Here is an 11,872-nt window from a genome sequence, read left to right as displayed (position 1 = left end):
ACAAATACCGGCAAACAGAGAAAGAACACAATCAATGCAATGCAACAACATGATGCATGATCATGACATGGCAAAATGAGTGTGTTGGGCTAATGCAACTACAATCAGATGGGTTTGGGTCATTTTGAACCAAAGATTCAACCCCAAACTCAACTTATGAATTTAAATAGTGCCTGATCATGTTTTGCACTAAACATCAAGGTTAAGTTGCTTTAACATGCATGAAAATGGTACAGATGGAAAGATTGGATTTTTCTGATCATTTTTCATATATAATTTATTTCATTTGGAGTTACGATTGAATTACTATGAATTTTTGAAGTTTGCAACATTTTCTGGAATTTCCTATATAAAATTAAATCCGGAAAAATAGTTACTGCGTCAGTCTTGCGTCAGCGTGACGTCAGCAAGTCAACAGGGGCGGTCCAGGTCAAACTGACCAGTGGGTCCCGCGTGTCAGTGTCATTAGACTAACTAATTTTTGTTAGTCCTAACCCTAGGGTAATTAGCAGGCAGGCCCGCATGTCAGTGGCTCATCTAATTAGCTAAGTTAATTAACACTAACTAAACCTAACACTAATTAAATAGGCGCCTGGGCCCACACGTCAGGGGAGGTCAAATCCCTGGTCAACCGGGGCTAAACCACCAGCGTTTAGCCGCCGGCGATGACCAGACGCGGCGGAGGGCCGCGGGAACGGGCTCTGGGGCCCTGTTAGCAGCATGGTTGGGCTTGTTCGAGAGCCCAGGCCAGCGTGCGTCGGATGGTGGCGCCAGCCGGCCCTAGGGCGGCCGGAGGCGACGGCGGGGAGCTCGGCCGCGGCGGCCGGAGCTCGGGCGTGCTCGGGTTCAGCGCTGGGATGCACAACAGGGGCGTGGAGAGGGGCTACAACCTCCTGGGGGTGTGGCAAACACGGTGACGCGCTCGGTTTCGAGCCCGCGTGGCTGTGGCCACGACGACAGCGTCGCCAGCGGAGCAGAGTGCTTGGCCTCGGTGGAGATGGCGGCTAGGGGACGAGGACGAGCTCAGGGAGCAGGGGGAAACGGCGGAGCTCACCGTGGGTCGGATGGGCGGCTTGTTTGGCTCGGGGAAGCGTCAGAGCGAGCGGGCGGCGAAGGGGATCTCCGGCGACCCGAGGAGGAAGAAGGGGTCAGGAATGTCGTTACGGAGCTCCTGGCGGCTCCTGGCTTGGTGCAGAGGACGCGGGCGTCGAGGCGGAGCTCGTGGCATATCCGAATGGGCGTGGGGAGGTCGGTGGTAACGGCGAACAACGACGGTGGTGGCGGCTCCGTTCCGGCGCGTGCGGGAAGAGAGCAGAGGAGGGGAAGGAGGGAGCCGAGGGAGAGTGAGAGAGGTCCAGGGGAAGGTCGGGGCGATGCACGTGGCGCTCGGGGCCGATTCCAGCAGTGGCAAGCAAGCAGGAGGTGGCCGGACGCGTGCTCGCGCGCGCCGGCCACGCGCTCGTCCTCCTGGCAAGGGGAAGACGACAGGGAGGAGCCCCTGGTGGGCTGGGCCGGCCAGCTATAGTGCTGGGCCGGTTGGTGGGCGTCAGGTAAGTTTTCTCTGCTCTGTTTTATTTCTGTTCTGTTTTCCTTTTATTAATTCATTTTGCCACTATTTTGAACTCCAAACAAATTGAAAACAGTGACAATATTCCTCTGAATATTTTATATTGCACAATGGGATTATCCAAAGGCACATAAATTATTTCATAGTTATCTGAAATTATATTCCATATATTAAGAATATAAAACCAAATCCAAATACAATATTGATTTAAATTCAGTGCCCAAAATAATTCCTTAAAGATGTTCATTATTTTTGGTTTGGAACAAAGCCCTTGCCAAAAATACCAAATATCAATAAGGGTCATTTGGTTTCATTGAATGCAAATTTTAGTTGAACCTAGTTTGATTCAAGTGATGCTAGGGTTTGAACATCCCCATTTCATGATTAATTGAAATTGAATATGATGCATGGATGCAATGCCACTAATTATAAGCAGATTTCTAGGGCTGTGACACTACTAATCTTGGATGTGATGCCTATGTAATGATCATTGCCTGGATATCGTCATAATTATTTGAAGTTCTATCAATTGCCCAAGAGTAATTTGTTTACCCACCGTTAGCTATTTTTCTCGAGAAGGCACTAGTGAAACCTACGACCCCCGGGTCTTCTTTGTCATATATTTGCTTGCGATCTACTTTTCCTTTGCACTTTTTTCCAGATCTATTAAAGCAAAAATACAAAAATACTTTTCCGCCCTTTATTTTATTTGCGATCTATTATTTCAATCTATTACAACCTTTTCCCGTCCATGCACCATTTCCAGCGCCGTACCCGGAAATGGATTGACAACCCCTTTAACACGTCAGGTTGCTAGGTGTTGTTATTTGTGTGCAGGGGCTGTTTATGTTGTGTTGCTTGGTTCTCCTACTGGTTCGATAACCTTGGTTTCATATCGGAGGGAAATACCTACCGCCGCTGTGCTGCATCATCCCTTCCTCTTTGGGGAAATACCAACATAGCTTCATGCGACATCAGCTCTCTCCACGAATGAAGAGTGGGTGGAGGGGTATATATAGCCTCCACACAAAATCTAACCGTTACACACAATTTACCAAACTCGGTGAGACCGAATCATGAAACTCAATTAGACCGATTTAGTTGAAAATGTGAACGTTACCTTTTTGGTGGGACCAACTTGTCAACTCGGTGGGACCGATTTCATTAGGGTTAGGGCATAACGTAATCTCGGTGAGACCGATCACATAAACTCGGTAGGACAGATTTCTGTAATAGGCACACAGAGAGTTGGTCAGGCAAACTCGGTGGGACCGAATCGCTCATTTCGGCGAGACTGAAACATTACGAAAGGGAAACAGAGAGTTTGTATTACGAACTCGGTGGGACCGATCGCATCTCGGTTGGACCAAAATGTTACGAAGGGAAACGGAGAGTTTGCAATCCCATCTCAGTGAGACCGAGATCCCTGTCGGTGAGACTGAACTAACTAGGGTTTCTGCCAGTGGCTATGTCAAATGAACTCGGTGGCGCCAGATAGATCAAATCGGTAGGGCCGAGTTTGACTTTTGGTTTGGGACATATGTGGATATGAGAAAGTGGTTGAGGGCTTTTAAATCATATCACTAAGCATTTTGAGCAAGCATGCTATTAAGCAACACCTCATCCCCTTTTAATAGTATTGGCTTTCCTATGGACTCAATGTGATCTTGGATCACTAAAATGAAAATGTAGAGTCTTGAGCTTGAGCCAATATGTGTCCTTAGCATTTTGAGGGTTCCACATTCCTAGTCCATGCCATGCCAATCATTAAACTTTCTGAAATGATCATCTTGAAATAACATTAGTTCAATGAGCTATATGTTGTTAGGAATTACTAAAAAAACCCAGGGATAGTTGTACTTTCAGTCTCCGCCTTTTTGGTAATTGATGACAACGTATAGATCAAAGCTTCGACAAATGATAATAAGAAATAAACACATCGTCCCTTTGAGAAGTATGTGATAAGTAAGAGCTCCCCCTAAATTTGTGCATTATTTAGAATTTGCTTTTGAATGCAAATGCACAATTGATTTGGATCATGGGTCACTCTTCCATGTCACATACATCTTGGTGGAGCGCTCAGAATGATAGAAATTAAAAAACATGCACTCATCACCAAGGCAAAGTGAATGATCATATATGAGATATAAAAGATAATATCATCCAAGCAAGCATTAAGGTAGAATATGATCAAACACATGATCATACAAGTATCTCACACACAGACATAAAGTATCAAACAAGCACACACAAGAGTATCAACCAAATAACAAAAGACCAAAGAAGCAAAAACACACTCTCTCGAAGCCTATGATCTATGCATTTCTCCCCCTTTGGCAACAACTTACCAAAAAGTTTGAAAATGCATAGTGCTATGCGTCTCTCTAGGCTTGGTCTTCAGGAGGTGGTGTTGAGAGGACTCCAAGGACGAAAGCATCTGTAGAAGTAGTTGGAGCTGGTGGAGTGGCAACTGGAGGTGGCACTGAAGATGTAGCTGCTGGTGCTAATGTAGTTGCTCTAGTGTCAGCCATTGGCACTGCAGCAGATCTCTGACCTCTGGACACTCTCTGAAAGGCCTCTGTGATAGCCTGCCCTTTCCTCTCCTCAGCTTCTTCCTGAAGCTGCTCAACAACTGTCTGCATCTCTGTCACTTTAAGATCAAGATCATGGAACTTTGTCTCAATTATCCTCTCCAAGCTCTCCTGATTTTGAGTCAGGGTGGCCAAGCCCTTCTCAATCCTCAAAGTTGCTTGAATCAGATATGCAAGATGATCTTGTTTGCTCTTCAGAAACACTTGAGATGCCTCTTCAACACATGGCATCTTTGCAGCTTTCTCAACCTTTGCCTTCTCTCTCTTTTCTTGTGCTTGCACAGATGTGGGATCTTCTTCATTCATCACAACAGTGTTGTCCTCAAAATCTGGTCTCAAGGGTAGATGCTCCTTATCCAGTAGGTAGGTTCCTATGCCCATCTTGGAGTTGATGAGCACCTGAATATGTGGAGCATACCCACAAGATCTCTTCTGATATGCAACTGTCCTCTTGATAGTTTCAACAATCAGGCTCATAAATTTGAATTTCTGAGGCACATCAAATATCTGCAGCAAGTTGATGGAATGGCCTCTGATCATCTTGCGATCTCCAGATTTGGGAAACAATGTATGCCTCAATGTAGTGTTGATTGTGGCCAAGCCAAACAACAAGTAATGAACAGATCCAAACTTATGTGTTTCCAATGCTTTGTCTGGAATCTCCTTGTACATGTTGGCCATTGAGTTGTGGTCTTTCTTCTTCTTGGCATAGCCATCCAAGTCATCTTCATGCTCTTCAGGAGCATTTATCAATTTTGCCCACTCATCAACAGTTGATTGGTACCTTGTACCCTCAGACATCCACACAATTCTATCATCTGGATAAAAATGAGCTATGGAGTAGAATTGCATGATAAGTTCATCATTCCATTTTGTCAGCTTCTGACCCACAAACTTGTCCACACCACATTGCCTAAAGCTCTCATACACTCCTAGAAAATGGTCTTCATTCTCATCCATGTATTTACAGTCTGCCCACTTCGTATCACAAACTATGGGCTTCTTGTCAAGCAGAATGGTTTCATAGAAATCTTGTTGCTCTTTGGTATGGAACCTGTATACCAGTGCAGTCCTCCTCCTCACATCATAAGGGTCACTTTGTCTCCAAAGTCAGAGACCTGCATCCTTCCTGATGCTCATATCTTCTTCCACTGGATGGATGTCATCATGATCTGGAATTTTTGGTTTAACCTTCCTAAGAACTTGGGCTTCAGCATCTTCTTCTTCATCCATCTCAGGCATTGGGGCCTTGTTCTTTTCTGCAGCTGGAATGTTCCTTGTGCTCCTCTTGGGCTTTGAATTCTTTGGAGCTTGAGCAAAAGCTTTGGGGGCAGTCTTGGGCTTGGAAGGGGCAGCCCTAGACTTGATGGCATCCCCCATTAGCTTTTGGGACTTGGGTGCTGGTGCAACATCCTCTTCCTCTTCCTCTTCTTCATCTGATGAGTGCTTTTCAAATTCTGCCATTGGATCCACCTTCTTGCACCATCTTCCTCTCTTCCTTTCCTTCTTCTTGCCCTCACCAGCAGCCTCTCCTCCAGTTGACTTGGAAGTTTCATGAGTGGAGGCTCTGGCTTTAGACATAGGAACTCTCTTGGCAGGTGCCTTCTTGTGCATTCCATGTTTTGTTGCAGCAGCAACTCCATATTCCTTCTTCAGCACTTTCTTCTTGGAGCTCACTTCCTCCTCAGTAGCCACATAGTCCTCATCCTCTGAGTCTGAGGTTCTCTTCTTCCTTGTTCTTGTAGCTGCCTTGGGAAAATTGTTTGGAGTGCTCCTGCTGCCCTCATCATAGCTTCTAGAGGGACTAGTGCCCTCACTCATGTTCACTTGCTCTTCTAATTTGTTCTGGCTATCACTCTGATCAGACATACTGGCAAAGCAAACTGACAGCAGACCCTGTGAATAGATATAGATGAGGTAGAGTGGATGAGAATCACAAAGTGCAGAGTTTTTGCAAAATAAATGAGTCAAAACTTAATTTTAGTTTTCCACAAAAAGCATTTTGGAGCTACCGATTTGTTAAACCCGGTGACACCGAAGCAACTTTGGGAGTCTAAACTAGTGAAATTGGTCAGACTGAGAAATAGTTCGGTGACTCTGATATTGCTAGGGTTTCACAGAGAGTTGAACTTGGTCACACCGATTTGCAACTTTCAGTCAGACCAAAAATTGCAAGTGCAATGGCCTAAGCCAAATCGGTGAGACCGATTTCTACAACTCGGTCGGTCCGAGATGAGTTCGGCGGAAACCTAACCCAAAATTTTCGAATCAAACCTAATCTACTGGAGGTTTTCTCTGGATAGATTGATCTCATACATGGTAAAGAACATGGCATTTGCTTTGTGCTAAGAATCAGAGGTAAGAACAACACAAAGTTTCGAACTCATACCATAGTTCAGCGGTGAGTTTGCTATGGCGAAAACAACGGGGTTGAAATCCGTTGACGGTGATGGAGACCAGCGGCGGGAGGTCGTTGGCGACGAGAGGATGATCCGGAGACCCGAGGCGACAGAGCAGGAATCGCGCGGGCTGAGGGGTTTTGAATTTTTTTCCAAAATCTCACCCGTCGCTATATATATCCTGACCCTGTCGGTGTGACCGAGTGGAACAACTCGGTGGCAACAAGATGAAGAATCGCAAGCGGTTACTGCAACTCGGTGTGACCGAAAAGTTCTAATCGGTTGCACCGAGATTGAAAACCTAGATCAACTAAGTGAACTCGGTGTGACCGAAGTGGATGGATCGTTCAGACCGAAATGCACATATAGGTTTTGGAAGTTTAAGTCTATGATGAATCGGGGCTCTGAGTGCTCCTCACACAGAGTGGTTCGAATCTGACTTGATCAAACTTTGTGATGTAGCATGAATAGAGTTTGAGATGAGAAAATCATAGATAGCTAGAGGAAGTTCTTAGGAATTCTTTTCCATCCATTTGGAAAAAGAGAAAAAGCCAAAAAATCAAAGCAACAAATGGATGTCCTCAAATGAGTAAAATATGCAATCAACATGCTCACACAATAAAATGGCAAATGAAATATGTGACAAAGCATGCACAAACACTCTAGCATCTACCAACCAATTGGCGATGACTAGGTCATCTATATATGAGTATATTGACTTAGGAGTCAAATGAGAACATTTTATCATAGGTCATACTCATCGTTTAAGCTCAAGTGGGGTTACCACTTTTACATAAAGCATTGTTGTGTTCACACCATTAGAGTTGCTTTAGCACAATTTTTAGAGTAAAGCTCCCCCTAGATGTGATATCTCCCCTAAGAGGGATGAACTAACCTTGGGTTTTGTCGATGATGACTTCATGTAGATGTTGAAGATGTGGACGCTCAATGTTGATGTAGATCATTTGGAGCAATCCATTGGAGTGAGTTGCACTTTCAATACCTACACGGGTTAGTCCCACAAGGAACAAACAAAGATATCCATAGACATAGAGTGATGTTGACATGAGATGATGTCCATGAAAGCATTAAGTTACCTTGTCCCTTGTCTTACCAACAAGAGGGTTTGTGACTCCTTGGACTAGTGCAAGATGTGGAAGTTCTTTGCACTTGTCCTTGCCAAGATGATATGAGTGAAGTATGTTGGTGGAGTCACCCTCAAGAACTCTCTAGTTTTCTTCTTCTTCCGGATACACATCATCTTGATCGGAATCCTTGGAGTTGTAGTCGTACTTGATGAAGTGGAACTTGATGTAGTCTTGGGAACCCACTTGACCAAGGCCTTAGGAGCTTCTTCAAATGCATCAATCTCCTCTTGAAGCTTGTCCTTGCCCTTTGGCTTGTGTTCTTGTGGTGGAAGATCATCTTGAGCTTGTGTCCCTTGGAAAGAAGTAGGATCATACTTCTCTTGTTGAGGAACAAACTTCGTCTTGGGGTATTGATCTTCTTCCCACTCAACTCCATTGGCATTGAACTTTCGTTCAAAACCAACACCTTGATTCTTCTGGTGCCTTCCTTGCTTTCGTACAATTTCCTCAAATTGCTTACTCCCGGCAAGGCTCTTGTAAACACCTTTCTCTATAATCCCCTTCAGTAAGCTATTTTCTTGCTCAAGTGTAACTTGGCTAAGAGAATCATTAGTGGAATCAAGAGAACTACTAGAAGCAACAACATTGGATTTAACATGATTATTGTTACTACTAGAAGAAGAATCTTTCTTGCTCTTGTTGCTAGATTTTACTTGTGGCATGTAAGTAGACAAGAGTAAACGCTTGGCAATGTAAGAAGAACTTTTCTTGTGAAGATCATCATTGATTGATTTTAAGAACCCATGCTCTTGTTCAAGGTTGAGCTTTTCAAAGCGTAGCTTCTCACGAGTCTTTAAAATTTCTCGATGATGTTCCAAGGTAGTTTCATGAGCTAACTTAAGAGTGTTTAGTTCTTTAGTTAGATGCTCAATCTCCTTCTTATCATCATCATTCGTTTTATCTTGATTAGCATTATTAATAGCAAGTTCATCATAGTTTTCATCACTAGAGTTGTCAACAAGTAAATCATCATCACCTAGCAAATCATCTTCATCACTATTGAAATCAACATACTCGGGGTGTGATACCTTTGGGCCTTTAGCCATGAAGCATCTTCCAATTCCTTCATTTGGCGAGTCAAATATGTCATAGGAGTTGGTTGACGCAAGTACTAGACCGTCAACACCTTCATCTTGAGTATATTCGGAGTCGGAGTGATAACTTCTCTCGGAGTGATGGTCAGAGTCGGAGCCGGATACCCATTCACCAATGTGACCTTGATGTCTTCGTTTTGTGTAGCTCTTTGATAATTTACCCTTCCTTTCCAAATCCTTGCTTCTGCAGAGGATCTTCGTTCATAACGATCATCTCTACTCCTCCTTTATCTTGGTGGTGATTCTTCTCTTCTACTTCTCCTTTTGGGTGAATCTTCTCTTCTTTTGTAGGGGGCCGTACACTCATTGGAGTAGTGTCTGGGTCTTCCACAATTGTAGCAATTATGCTCACGACTTGAAGATCTTTTGTCATTGTAGGACCTTGACTTGGAACTTCTTTCCTTGCTTCTACTCTTGTAGAACTTGTTGAAGTTCTTCACCATTAGGCTCAATTCCTCATTGAAGGTTTGTTTCTCACTTGATGATGTAGGAGCATCACATGAGGCTTTGTAAGCACCACTTGACTTGTTGTGAAGCTCTTCCTTATCCTTGAGTGACATCTCATGAGCACCAATTCTTCAAATGACTTCCGTTGGCTTGAGATCTTTGTAATTGGGCATCATTTGGATCAATGTTCACATGGTATCATATTTTCCATCCAAGGCTCTTAGGATCTTCTTGATGATGAATCTATCGGTCATCTCTTCACTTCCTAAGCCGGCAATCTCATTTGTGATGAGAGAAAGCTTAGAGTACATTTCAGCGACACCTTCACCATCCTTCATTTTGAACTTGTCAAGTTGACTTTGAAGCACATCCAATTTGGATTCCTTGACGGAGTCGGTATCCTCATGCATATCAAACAAAGTATCCCAAATTTCCGTTGCATTTCTCAAGATGGCTGATTTTGTTGAATTCTTCGGGGCACAATCCGTTGAAGAGGATATCGCAAGCTTGAGCATTGTATTGCAGCATCTTCAACTCTTCCGCGGTTGCTTCACGGTTTGGTTCTCTCCCATCAAAGAATTCACCTTGCAAGCCAATACACATAATAGCACAAATGGTGGGGTTATGTCCAAGTGTTGTAGGATGAAACCCTAGAGGGGATTATTTCACACTTGGAGGGGGAAAAGAGGAAGAACAATCAAGAGAACACAAGGGACAAATCACTCAAACAAACCCAAATATCACATCCACTAGAGTAGCATACATGAGATCCACAAGATTACAAGATCAATCCAAGGGAACAAGCACTAGGTAAAGTTCTTCCCACTCCTAGAGGAGGTGAGGTCTTGATGATGAGCTACTCCCTTGGGAGGTCTTGTAATCCACAAGGATTCTTCCCAAGAGGGGTCTTGATCTCCAAGAGGAGGGGATATAAGGAGCAAAGCTCTCAATGTTTTATCTAATACTTTGCTATCTTTCCAAATTAGCTAGGTAAAGAGTATATAAAGGCTAGGGACGAAACTTGGAGAAAGAGGGGTACAAAGGACCAAAATGTCCCTAAAACGCGTAGCCATGGAGGAGGAGTTCGGGCACCCAGGGTAGAACCGGCCGGGCACCCGGACCGGTCAGGGGCTTCGGAGGGAGGAGGACCGGGTACCCGGGGGTCCTAGGCCCGTGCACCCAGGGAGGCTGCATGCAGCTGGGCGGGGCAGGCCGGGCACCCGGGGTTGAAAGCCCGGGCACCCAGTGGAGGGCTGGGCGCGGCCCAGGGAGGCGGCCGGGCACCCGGTGCCAGGGGCCGGGCACCCGGGTGGGGCTGGGGCGAGGCCCAGGCGGCGGCCGGGCACTCGGGGTGTCCAGGGGGCTTGGCCTTCCCCGCGTCTTCGAGTCTGGGCACCCGGGGTGTCCAGGAGCTTCTCTCCTTCATTCTTCTTGGCCTCTCCTTCCTTCTCTTGCTCCAAGGATGCTCAAATCTTCACCTTATCCTTCTCACGATCATCTCCTTGGTATCCTAAAATGCAAAACATGTCTTCATGAGGTAGAACCCAATTCTCATGCGAATCCGACCGAAACTCGAAGAGGAGAGAGTCAACCTCGTTCTCGATGGCCCGTGCACGTGCTTGATACGTCTCCAACGTATCTATGATTTTTGATTGTTCCATGCTATTATATTATCCATTTTGGATGTTTAATGGGCTTTATTATGCACTTTTATATTATTTTTGGGACTAACTTATTAACGGAAGGCCCAGTGCAAATTGCTGTTTTTTTGCCTATTTCAGTGTTTCGTAGAAAAGGAATATCAAACGGAATCCAAACAGAATGAAACCTTCGGGAGAGTTATTTTTGGAACGAACGCAATCCAGGAGACTTGGAGTGGACGTCAGGGAAGCAACGAGGAATCCAGGAGGCAGGGAGGCGCGCCCCCACCCTCGTGGGCCCCTCGTGGCTCCACCGACCTACTTCCTTCGCCTATATATACTCATATACCCTGAAAACATCCGAGAGCACCACGAACCCTATTTCCACCGCCGCAACCTTCTGTACCCGTGAGATCCCATCTTGGGGCCTTTTCCGGTGCTCAGCCGGAGGGGGAATCGATCACGGAGGGCTTCTACATCAACACCATAGCCTCTCCGATAATGTGTGAGTAGTTTACCACAGACCTTCGGGTCCATAGTTATTAGCTAGATGGTGTCTTCTCTCTCTTTGGATCTCAATACAAAGTTCTCCTCGATTCTCTTGGAGATCTATTTGATGTAACTCTTTTTGCGGTGTGTTTGTCGAGATCCGATGAATTCTGGGTTTATGATCAAGATTATGTATGAACAATATTTGGTTCTTCTCTGAATTCTTACATGTATGATTTGATATCTTTGCAAGTCTCTTTGAATTATCAGTTTGGTTTGGCCTACTAGATTGATCTTTCTTGCAATGGGAGAAGTGCTTAGCTTTGGGTTCAATCTTGCGGTGTCCTTTCCCAGTGATAGCAGGGGCAGCAAGGCACGTATTGTATTGTTTCTATTGAAAATAAAAAGATGGGGTTTATATCATATTGCTTGAGCTTATCCCTCTACATCATGTCATCTTGACTAATGCGTTACTCTGTTCTTATGAACTTAATACT

This window comes from Triticum aestivum, chromosome 5B (genome assembly GCF_018294505.1).
Source record: "Triticum aestivum cultivar Chinese Spring chromosome 5B, IWGSC CS RefSeq v2.1, whole genome shotgun sequence".
Classification (NCBI taxonomy): Eukaryota; Viridiplantae; Streptophyta; class Magnoliopsida; order Poales; family Poaceae; genus Triticum; species Triticum aestivum.
This window is presented reverse-complemented; position numbering follows the sequence as displayed.